At 36.5% G+C, this 10,613-nt stretch overlaps 5 non-coding genes across 5 annotated transcripts; 3 read left to right on the plus strand and 2 right to left on the minus strand.

The window, feature by feature from the left end:
- Positions 1-2,941: 2,941 nt before the first annotated feature.
- On the minus strand, positions 2,942-3,029 carry TRNAS-UGA (transfer RNA serine (anticodon UGA)). The gene has a single exon. It is a non-coding gene; the product is annotated as a tRNA-Ser (tRNA).
- An 824-nt stretch (positions 3,030-3,853) lies between these two features.
- Positions 3,854-3,924, plus strand: TRNAG-GCC (transfer RNA glycine (anticodon GCC)). The gene has a single exon. It is a non-coding gene; the product is annotated as a tRNA-Gly (tRNA).
- Positions 3,925-6,419: 2,495 nt separating this feature from the next.
- On the plus strand, positions 6,420-6,492 carry TRNAT-GGU (transfer RNA threonine (anticodon GGU)). The gene has a single exon. It is a non-coding gene; the product is annotated as a tRNA-Thr (tRNA).
- A 942-nt stretch (positions 6,493-7,434) lies between these two features.
- Positions 7,435-7,508, plus strand: TRNAD-GUC (transfer RNA aspartic acid (anticodon GUC)). Its single transcript has one exon. It is a non-coding gene; the product is annotated as a tRNA-Asp (tRNA).
- Positions 7,509-10,119: 2,611 nt separating this feature from the next.
- TRNAC-GCA (transfer RNA cysteine (anticodon GCA)) lies at positions 10,120-10,190 on the minus strand. Its single transcript has one exon. It is a non-coding gene; the product is annotated as a tRNA-Cys (tRNA).
- Positions 10,191-10,613: the final 423 nt, after the last annotated feature.

The following is a 10,613-nucleotide window of genomic DNA, read 5'->3' on the forward strand; positions in this document are numbered from 1 at the left end:
AGGGTTACTTTTATTTTCATTTTTCCCTTAAAAGATAGACTTTGAAATAGGAGTCTTGGAATAATGCTGAATTCAAAGGTTTATTTCTTTCTATAGTATAAGAAAAACAATTTATTTCTATTTCTATAGTATAAGAAAAACAAATAGTATAAGAAAAACAAATCGAATCAAATTCATGGATTTACCACGACCTCGGTTGTGACTGTGACTCCATAGATAAAAATGGGAAATTTCTCTCTTCGAGACCATTGAAAAAGGGCATTGAACGACAAAGAAATCGTCCACAGATAATAAAACTATCATATGCCTTGGAAAGTGATATGAGGTGCTCGGAAATGGTTGAAGTAATTGAATAGGAGGATCACTATGACTATAGCCCTTGGTAGAATTCCTAAAGAAGAAAATGATCTATTTGATACTATGGATGACTGGTTACGAAGGGACCGTTTCGTTTTTGTAGGATGGTCTGGCCTATTGCTCTTTCCTTGTGCTTATTTCGCTTTAGGGGGTTGGTTTACAGGGACAACTTTTGTAACTTCTTGGTATACCCATGGATTGGCTAGTTCCTATTTGGAAGGTTGTAATTTCTTAACCGCAGCAGTTTCTACCCCTGCCAATAGTTTAGCACACTCTTTGTTGCTACTATGGGGGCCCGAAGCACAAGGAGATTTTACTCGTTGGTGTCAATTAGGCGGTCTATGGACTTTTGTAGCTCTCCACGGGGCTTTTGCACTAATAGGTTTCATGTTACGCCAATTTGAACTTGCTCGGTCTGTTCAATTGCGGCCTTATAATGCAATCTCATTCTCTGGTCCAATTGCTGTTTTTGTTTCTGTATTCCTTATTTATCCACTGGGGCAATCTGGTTGGTTCTTTGCGCCGAGTTTTGGCGTAGCAGCGATATTTCGATTCATCCTTTTCTTCCAAGGATTTCATAATTGGACGTTGAACCCATTTCATATGATGGGAGTTGCCGGAGTATTAGGTGCGGCTCTGCTATGCGCTATTCATGGAGCGACCGTAGAAAACACTCTATTTGAGGACGGTGATGGTGCAAATACCTTCCGTGCTTTTAACCCAACTCAAGCTGAAGAAACTTATTCCATGGTCACTGCTAACCGCTTTTGGTCCCAAATCTTTGGTGTTGCTTTTTCCAATAAACGTTGGTTACATTTCTTTATGCTATTTGTACCCGTCACCGGTTTATGGATGAGTGCTATTGGCGTAGTTGGCTTGGCTCTGAACTTACGTGCCTATGACTTTGTTTCCCAGGAAATCCGTGCAGCGGAAGATCCTGAATTTGAGACTTTCTACACCAAAAATATTCTTTTAAACGAGGGTATTCGTGCGTGGATGGCAGCTCAGGATCAGCCTCATGAAAATCTTATATTCCCTGAGGAGGTTCTACCACGTGGAAACGCTCTTTAATGGAACTTTCGTTTTAGCTGGTCGTGACCAAGAAACCACCGGCTTTGCTTGGTGGGCTGGGAATGCCAGACTTATCAATTTGTCCGGTAAACTGCTTGGAGCTCATGTAGCCCATGCCGGATTAATCGTATTCTGGGCCGGAGCAATGAACCTATTTGAAGTGGCCCATTTCGTACCAGAAAAGCCCATGTATGAACAAGGGTTGATTTTACTTCCACACTTAGCTACTCTAGGTTGGGGAGTAGGGCCAGGGGGGGAAGTTCTAGATACTTTTCCGTACTTTGTATCTGGCGTACTTCACCTAATTTCCTCCGCAGTCTTAGGCTTCGGTGGCATTTATCACGCGCTTCTGGGACCCGAGACTCTTGAGGAATCTTTTCCATTCTTTGGTTATGTCTGGAAAGATAGAAATAAAATGACTACAATTTTGGGTATTCACTTAATTTTGTTAGGTCTAGGTGCTTTTCTTCTAGTACTCAAGGCTCTTTATTTTGGCGGTGTATATGATACCTGGGCCCCTGGGGGGGGAGATGTAAGAAAAATTACCAATTTGACCCTTAGCCCCAGTGTTATATTTGGTTATTTACTAAAATCTCCTTTTGGTGGAGAAGGGTGGATTGTTAGTGTAGATGATTTAGAAGATATAATTGGTGGGCATGTATGGTTGGGTTTTATTTGTGTATTTGGCGGAATTTGGCATATTTTAACCAAACCCTTCGCATGGGCTCGCCGTGCATTTGTATGGTCTGGAGAAGCTTACTTGTCTTATAGTTTAGCTGCTTTATCTGTCTTTGGTTTTATCGCTTGTTGTTTTGTATGGTTCAATAATACAGCTTATCCGAGTGAGTTTTATGGACCCACCGGGCCAGAAGCTTCTCAAGCTCAAGCATTTACTTTTCTAGTTAGAGACCAGCGTCTTGGAGCTAATGTGGGATCCGCTCAAGGACCCACAGGTTTAGGTAAATATCTAATGCGTTCCCCAACTGGGGAGGTTATCTTTGGAGGGGAAACTATGCGTTTTTGGGACCTTCGTGCTCCATGGTTAGAACCTCTAAGGGGCCCCAACGGTTTGGACTTGAGTAGGTTGAAAAAAGACATACAACCTTGGCAAGAACGACGCTCAGCAGAATATATGACCCACGCTCCTTTAGGCTCTTTAAATTCCGTGGGTGGCGTAGCTACCGAGATCAATGCAGTTAATTATGTCTCTCCTAGAAGTTGGTTATCAACTTCTCATTTTGTTCTAGGATTCTTCTTTTTTGTGGGCCATTTATGGCATGCAGGAAGAGCCCGAGCTGCTGCAGCAGGTTTTGAAAAGGGAATCGATCGTGATTTGGAACCTGTTCTTTACATGAACCCTCTTAACTAAGATTTTCTTATTTATACCTGTTCTACTTTTTTTCTGTTCTGGCTCGGTTATTCCATCTAGCCGAGCCATTCATTCCTTTTTATGAAAGAAAGATAAGGGACAGAAAAAAAAAAATGAAAGAAACAAACGTATTCAATAAGCAAAAGGAGAGAGAGGGATTCGAACCCTCGATAGTTCCTAGAACTATACCGGTTTTCAAGACCGGAGCTATCAACCACTCAGCCATCTCTCCACAGCCTAATCCTTATTTTACTCCTACAAATAGAACATAGCCATATAAAAAATAAAAAGATTTATTAGCCTCTAGAAAGATATCAGATACAAGTTCCTTTTCGATATATCTCTGTATACTGTATACACGGATACAGGATCCGCTATACCCGCTTGTGAAATAAAGAGTAAATAATCTCTTCTCACCCCCATATCCAAATAAAAAAGCGGTTTAAGTAATAAATTTGAATTAAAGAGAAGAATCAATGGATTCATGATTAAACCCCTCCTACTTCTTGTATTTTTTTACAATTTTGGTTTAAGTGAGGGATCAAATATGTAGTCAACTTTATTTGATGGTAGCTTGGAGGATTAGAAATATGACTATTGCTTTCCAATTAGCTGTTTTTGCATTAATTGCGACTTCCTCAGTCTTAGTAATTAGTGTACCCCTTGTATTTGCTTCTCCTGATGGTTGGTCAAATAATAAAAATGTTGTATTTTCCGGTACATCGTTATGGATTGGACTAGTCTTTCTCGTAGCTATTCTGAATTCTCTCATTTCTTAAATTAAATTTGGTTAATATTTATTAACCCCATAAAAAAGAAATAATAAAGGCCATTTCTTCTAAAAAATTAGAATAGTGAGACGTATTAAAACGCAATTTGCGTTCCGAATTGCTAGCTCTTCTCTTTCAGTATTATGAAATTCCATTCCCATTAGAATATTCATTCACAGATAATAAAAAAAGGAAAACTCTAATATAATAGAAAATGAAATGAAACGGTCGACCCAGACATAGAAGGTCGACCCAGGCGGATATACGCTATAAAATATATACCGTAGCGAGCGTAGTTCAATGGTAAAATATCTCCTTGCCAAGGAGAAGATACGGGTTCGATTCCCGCCGCTCGCCCGCTTAATTTATCAAAGTACTATGATAAAAAGTTTAGTCTAGTTAACTGTTTAACTACTTATATTAAATTAAGTATTAATTAGGTGTTAGTCTAGTGCCGTATCCCTTACTATCTTACCCTTCCTTTGCATCCCACTCAAAAAAAGAGGGCGCTCCGGAGGCAGAAATAGAACTCGCCAACAGAGCTCCAAAAATTGGGTATTAACTGAGACAAACAACGGGCAAACTTTTTTTAAAGGGAAGAGAGAGGTAGACTGTCCCTTTCGTTTCATTTTTATTTTCTGCAGGGTAGGGAGAAGCCTTGCGCCTTCTTTTTTTGAAGGCAAGTGACTTCGCAAACTGCTCAATTTTGCCCTCTAGGGCCGGGAACTAATGAATAAAAAAGGGTTGGATACGCCCCTCTACCATATCTAGAGAAATAGAATAGTCCTTTTATACAGACTGCTAAGTGCGGAGACGGGAATCGAACCCGTGACCTCAAGGTTATGAGCCTCGTGAGCTACCAAACTGCTCTACTCCGCTCTGGAGTACCAGAAACTGGTGGACAAAAAAGGCTTGAATACAAGCCTCTAACATGTCTAGACAAAGAGAATACTCCTTTTATACAGAATGGAGCGGGTAGCGGGAATCGAACCCGCATCGTTAGCTTGGAAGGCTAGGGGTTATAGTCGACGTTGGTTGATTATTTTTAACGTCTCTAATTCAAAACCGAACATGAAATTTTGATTTCATTCGGCTCCTTTATGGATATTCTCACCACTTAACATCTATGTCAGCTTTTCTATTTGAATGGAACCAAAGCTCTCCGCTTTCTAGATGATCCTTATAGAGTAGGAGATAGAAATTCTATCTAAATCCATCTAATCTACTTACTTCGTTCCCTAATTTCATTCAAGAGATCCTGAGGAAAAGAATTGGGTTTCCACCGAGCTTAAACAATATGCGGATGGTTCTAGTAAACCAAAACTATCGTTTTTTAGCTATTTGGCTTCCTTATTCCTTATTTTAAGAAGATTTAGTTACGATTGTTTAGTTACGATTGGAAATCAACTTTTTTGTATCTTCATCCATAGATCCTTTACTCATATTTTCAAATTGGAATACTTAATCCAATGCAAAATTATGCTTCGCGACTCTGTACTCATAATCCTATTTTTATTTTGGATGCAATTTAAATTAGTCTTTGGATACAAATCGCCAGAATGTATATTCTTCCTCAATATGCTATTGAGAGGAAAAGGATTTAATCCTTTATAAGAACTAAAGTTTTCATCGGAATATAAAAATAAAAAACTTAAGGATGCCTTAAGTATATCATTTCAATTCAGTTATTATATAGAACGGAATCACACTTTTACCACTAAACTATACCCGCTACATTGTAGATTATGGTATAAAATGGTACCCTTTGTCAAGGATAGCCATTTGACAAGAAGGCTAATTCCCCCTTATTGAATCAGATGGAGAAGGTTCATGACACTGAGCCGTTGGTACTTCTACTTCGATCGCTCGCCTTTACTTTAGGATTTAGATAGCCCCTCTGGTCTGTAAAAAAAATCTTTTCTTACCATGCTAATAGCGCCTGAACCAAATGTATTTATTTTGATTAGGATCCTATTCTACGGTTACGACTACAATAATAATTATTTACTTTGCAAGGACGTAAGTGTGTCAGACTGCTAAATTGTTTTATTATTCCTACAATATAAACTAGGGGATATAGGGGGTAACACTGTCCCTATAAATTCCTTTTTCCTTTTCTTTTTTGTCCAGAATTGAACAAAAAAGAAATTATGGAAGATGTTTTCTTCCCCCATTAAGTCCGAGCCATAGAGTAAGAGTGAGATGAGTTTTCCAAATTCATCATAGACTTTCCCTATGGCTTGATAGAAGTAAGCAGCAAAGAGTCGTAACTTAAAGAAAAAAACGGACAGGGCCGACAGATTTACCTGATGTAAAGAAGATCCTAAAAGTCTCTGATTAGTCGACTCTCTCCATTTAACACTTTCCTCTCTCTCCTTTTTTCCACTGACTCAATTCTAGTTTATTAGATTCTTGTTTAAAAGAATGAAAAAAGTTCAATAGAACTAAGAACACATAAAAAATAGCATAGAGGATCAAGGCCATTACCAAAAGTTCCTCCCAAGGATCCTATATCCTATTGGGTATCTGTTCCCCGCCTTTTCCCGCTAGGATCGGAAATCTTATATTTTCCATATCCATATACCGTTGAATCCTTGGGGTTCCAGAATCCGCCTATTTTACTAGTCTTCGGAAACGGAAAACCCTGAACCAAGAAGAGTTGGATATGTTATGTAGGGTATGTTTTTTTTTTATTAATTTTATTTTGAGCTCTCAAGATATCGATATATACATATACAATCTCTACATAATGTCTCTCTCTCTATCTCTATATATTATATATATAATATGTACATTATGCAGTAGACCCATAATGGGAAATCCAAGTGGCTAATTTTTGAATTAAATAAAAAGCCCTTTTAACTCAGTGGTAGAGTAATGCCATGGTAAGGCATAAGTTCATCGGTTCAAATCCGATAAAGGGCTTTTTAAATTAGTGGTAGAGTAATCTCGTGCTAAGACGTAAGTCGTTGGTTCGAATCTGATAGAGTACTTTTCTACTAAATTGATTCACTTTTGTTCTTTGTTTTTGAAACTTTCTCTATATTTTTAGAGAATTTTATGACTTAGTGCGGGATGGATGCATTTTGGTCTGAACACTAAATGAAGCACGGAGAATTAATCTATAACGATCAACTAAAAAAAATCCTAGATGAAAACATAACAGAAAAGTTGAAAAACTCTTTGCTTTGGATCTATTTATACTTTTCGAGTATATTGACAATTCCAAAAAACTGCTCATACTATGATTATAGTATAATCACGAGCGGTTGTATATGGCCCTATCGTCTAGTGATGCCCCTATCGTCTAGTGGTTCAGACATCTCTCTTTCAAGGAGGCAGCGGGGATTCGACTTCCCCTGGGGTAGGGAGTATTATGAAAGGAGGTTAATCATAGATTAGCAAAAACCCTAGAATAAATTCTTCCTGGTCGATGCCCGAGTGGTTAATGGGGACGGACTGTAAATTCGTTGACAATGTCTACGCTGGTTCAAATCCAGCTCGGCCCAAACCAAAAATCTAGGGCTTCGTGAGTATGAACTAAATCCTTTTGTTTTTCTTCCATAAAATAAAATGTCTGATCTATAGAAATAAAAGATAAAGAAAAAAGGGAAATTTTTTTTTCTAATCCATATCTCTCTCATTCCTTTCTTACAAACAAAAGAGTTTTTCTTATTGAAGGCTGGATTATTATCCATTTTTAGTGATAAAAAATCACGACATACTAGTTATGTCACTCTCACTATACCCACGTATAATATAATATGTGGGTATGTAGTATATGATTCGTCTATTTCTTAGAGTACGAAAGACGAATCGAATCTTCTTATGGTTCTATTTAAGAATGGGTATGCCATACACCCCGCGGGGATTGTAGTTCAATTGGTCAGAGCACCGCCCTGTCAAGGCGGAAGCTGCGGGTTCGAGCCCCGTCAGTCCCGAACTAGGGTTCAATGAATGGAGAAATTGATATTTCCTTTTTTCCATGAAAAAAAGGGGCAGGGAGCAAGATCAAATACCCACAGGGCACCCTTACTTCACTTTTTTATTTTGCATCCCTCATTAAAGAGGGAGGGAAGGCATATAGGAATTTTTTTTCACTACTCCCGATCGATAAAGATAAAGAAAGACACACATACGATATGTGGATTAGTAGAATTTAGGATATTATATTACTCTATCTTTCTTTATGATGATACCATCCTCATCTTAATTTCCTATTCCACTCTTATGGAATAGAGTACCGGTATTTTACCGGAATCCATACATAAATCGTATTCCCTTTTTATTTCAGACCTCTTTTCCCCATCTCACTTCTACTGCTTATTTGGATGTCTATGTGACCCATAGAAAGTTGGTCATATAATACATACATAATTGTATGTATAACTATAAGAAAAAGGAAGGAAATTGTATAAGATTAAGAAAGTAGAAGATTAAGAAAGCTCGTGGGTTAGAGATATAGAAAAGAAAAAGTAGAAAAGGATTAAAAAAGAGGGAATTTCCTAATCCAATCAAAAAACCCATTTTGGTCTTAGTGTGGATAGAGGATCTTCCTATGTTATACTATATAACTCTCATCCGTGAAATATAACTCTCATCCATGAATTGATTTGATAGATCCGATATTCATAATATTGAATTGATTCAGTATTATCAGAATGCAAGCCCTACCCTTGAATTTACAAGATACCCCTTTTTCCTCTCCATGGGATTACATCCCGAGTTATTGTGAAAATAAAAAATAAAGAGGTTATGGAAGTCAATATTCTCGCATTTATTGCTACTGCACTGTTCATTCTAGTTCCTACTTCTTTTTTACTTATTATTTATGTAAAAACAGTCAGCCAAAATAATTAATTGGAATTCCAATTAATCATTGAAGAAATTAAAAAGGGATTAAATAAAAAAAATCCAAGTCTTAAATGAAAGGATCTGGTTGGAATCTTAAAGTGTGGTAGAAAGAACTACATATAGTTTTTTCTACGACACTTTAGATTCTTTCTATTATATTATCTTTGAATCTACATAGAATAGATTAGTAGATTGAAATAGTTAAGTAGTCTAATTCAATTTCTTTTTTCATTGCATCACTTAATTTCAATCAGGTCAAAATAAAAAAATCTAAGACAATTCTTGACCAAAGAATCCATGGAAGGAAAGAAAAATAATATTAAGAATAGACTATAGTAAAAAGTAAAAGGAAATGGAAAATGTGTGATATGCCGTGAATAGTTCCGTGGAAGAAAGTCGAATTTTCTTATGTATAGAACTTTTTTTAACCATTCGTCATTTCTAGTAGAAATTATGAATTGGTATAATGGCTCTTTCTTACATTACAACTTACAATACAAGAGTTTCTTACAGGAGTGAAACAAAACTAAAGAAAAGATTAAAGAATAACGTTTGACAAAATGATTAATGCAAAATGATCCATTAATGAAAAGAATTGATACAACAATTTGATTACTTAATCAATTAGTAGTATCCCTAGAGTCCACTCCTTCCCATACTACTAGTGAAAGAGAAAATGTAAAGACTACCATTAAAGCAGCCAAGCGAGACTTACTATATCCATCTAAATTATGTCTCCTATTTCTATGAAGGGATTATTCTATTCTACTATTGATCAATAATCATAGTGGAATCAAGGGTACAGAGTCAAAAAGGGATTCCGCCCTAAGGCCATGGATCAATCAGTTCAAGGAATTTACTCCTAACAAATTCTTATAGGAATTCTGGTAGAATTAGAGAGCATTAAAAATACGATACTATAGCCCTTTTTTCCTTAAAAAAGAAAGAGTACGGGAATGATGTCCTGAATAGAAGAAGCGGGAATAGGAAGATTTTTTATTCCTTTTGTTACTCTTTTTTTTTTTTTAAGCAAAGGACGCCCGAATATACCATAAAATTAACGATAGATAAATATTTATTGGATACCTACCTTACCTAATGTTTATTTTTGACCTAAACCCTGCAGCCTTGCTTTCGTATCATTCTATGAAAGAATGAAGAGGAAGAGATTTTATCCATAACACAACTCCTAAATTGATTTTTGATCGACCTATTTAATCTGATTCTCGTTAGAATTAAAATTAAGTAGTCCTTACTTTAGTGTATGTAGGTAACATAAGATGTACGATAAAAAAATGTATAATAATTAGTAAGTCTTGATATTCTTTCGTGGAGTCCCTTCTTGAATCTTAGATTGAAAAAAAAAAAAGAATGCCCCTTAGGGACCTTTCTTTGGATACCAAGATTTCTGACATCTTATCCTCGTATTTTAAAATTATCAAATCGAATCTCAATTAAGAACCAATTCAAATTCATATAATAAAAGAATAAGGAAACACTACCTCACCCCTATTGATAACCATTTTGGCCACTACCGTCAAAACAAACCCTAACCCTAGTTTGAGGATAGAACTATGGTATGGTTTCTCTAAACCCAGTATCGGCAGGCCCAGTTACTCTCTTGCCCGAACTTATGCGAAGTAAAAATTGATCGAATTCGATCAGCACTATAAAAAAAACCTAAGTATTTTATTGATCAGGCGGCACCCAGATTTGAACTGGGGATAAAGGATTTGCAGTCCCCTGCCTTACCGCTTGGCCATGCCGCCAAAAAATCCGATCAAAAATCTAGAAAACAGCAAGTATTCATCCACGTTTTCTTACGAAAAGCCCCTTTTATTTTGAATATAATTCTACTTACTTTTTTCCAATCTTTTTCAAAAAATCTATTCCTGCTTTTTTTGATCCAGTTTCTATTATTCTCCTCGATAGATTCTATCTTAAAACATACATTGTTAACACAATAAAACTTCCCATTTCTTTCTATTGAGATGAAAAAGAAGAAAAAGTGGATTTCTATTCACAGGCTGCAAAATTCAGAATAAATTGGAACCGTTAACTAGAATTCTCTTTTTTTTATTGCAGTAGTGAACTACTCTTAAATCGGTATTATCTCCCCCCCCCTTCAATGGCATAATAAAATAGTATGACTTTATGCTTAATCCGTGTATAGGTAAACTTTAGGTCCGAAC

This window comes from Aegilops tauschii, unplaced genomic scaffold (genome assembly GCF_002575655.3).
Source record: "Aegilops tauschii subsp. strangulata cultivar AL8/78 unplaced genomic scaffold, Aet v6.0 ptg000868l_obj, whole genome shotgun sequence".
NCBI classification, from domain to species: Eukaryota; Viridiplantae; Streptophyta; class Magnoliopsida; order Poales; family Poaceae; genus Aegilops; species Aegilops tauschii.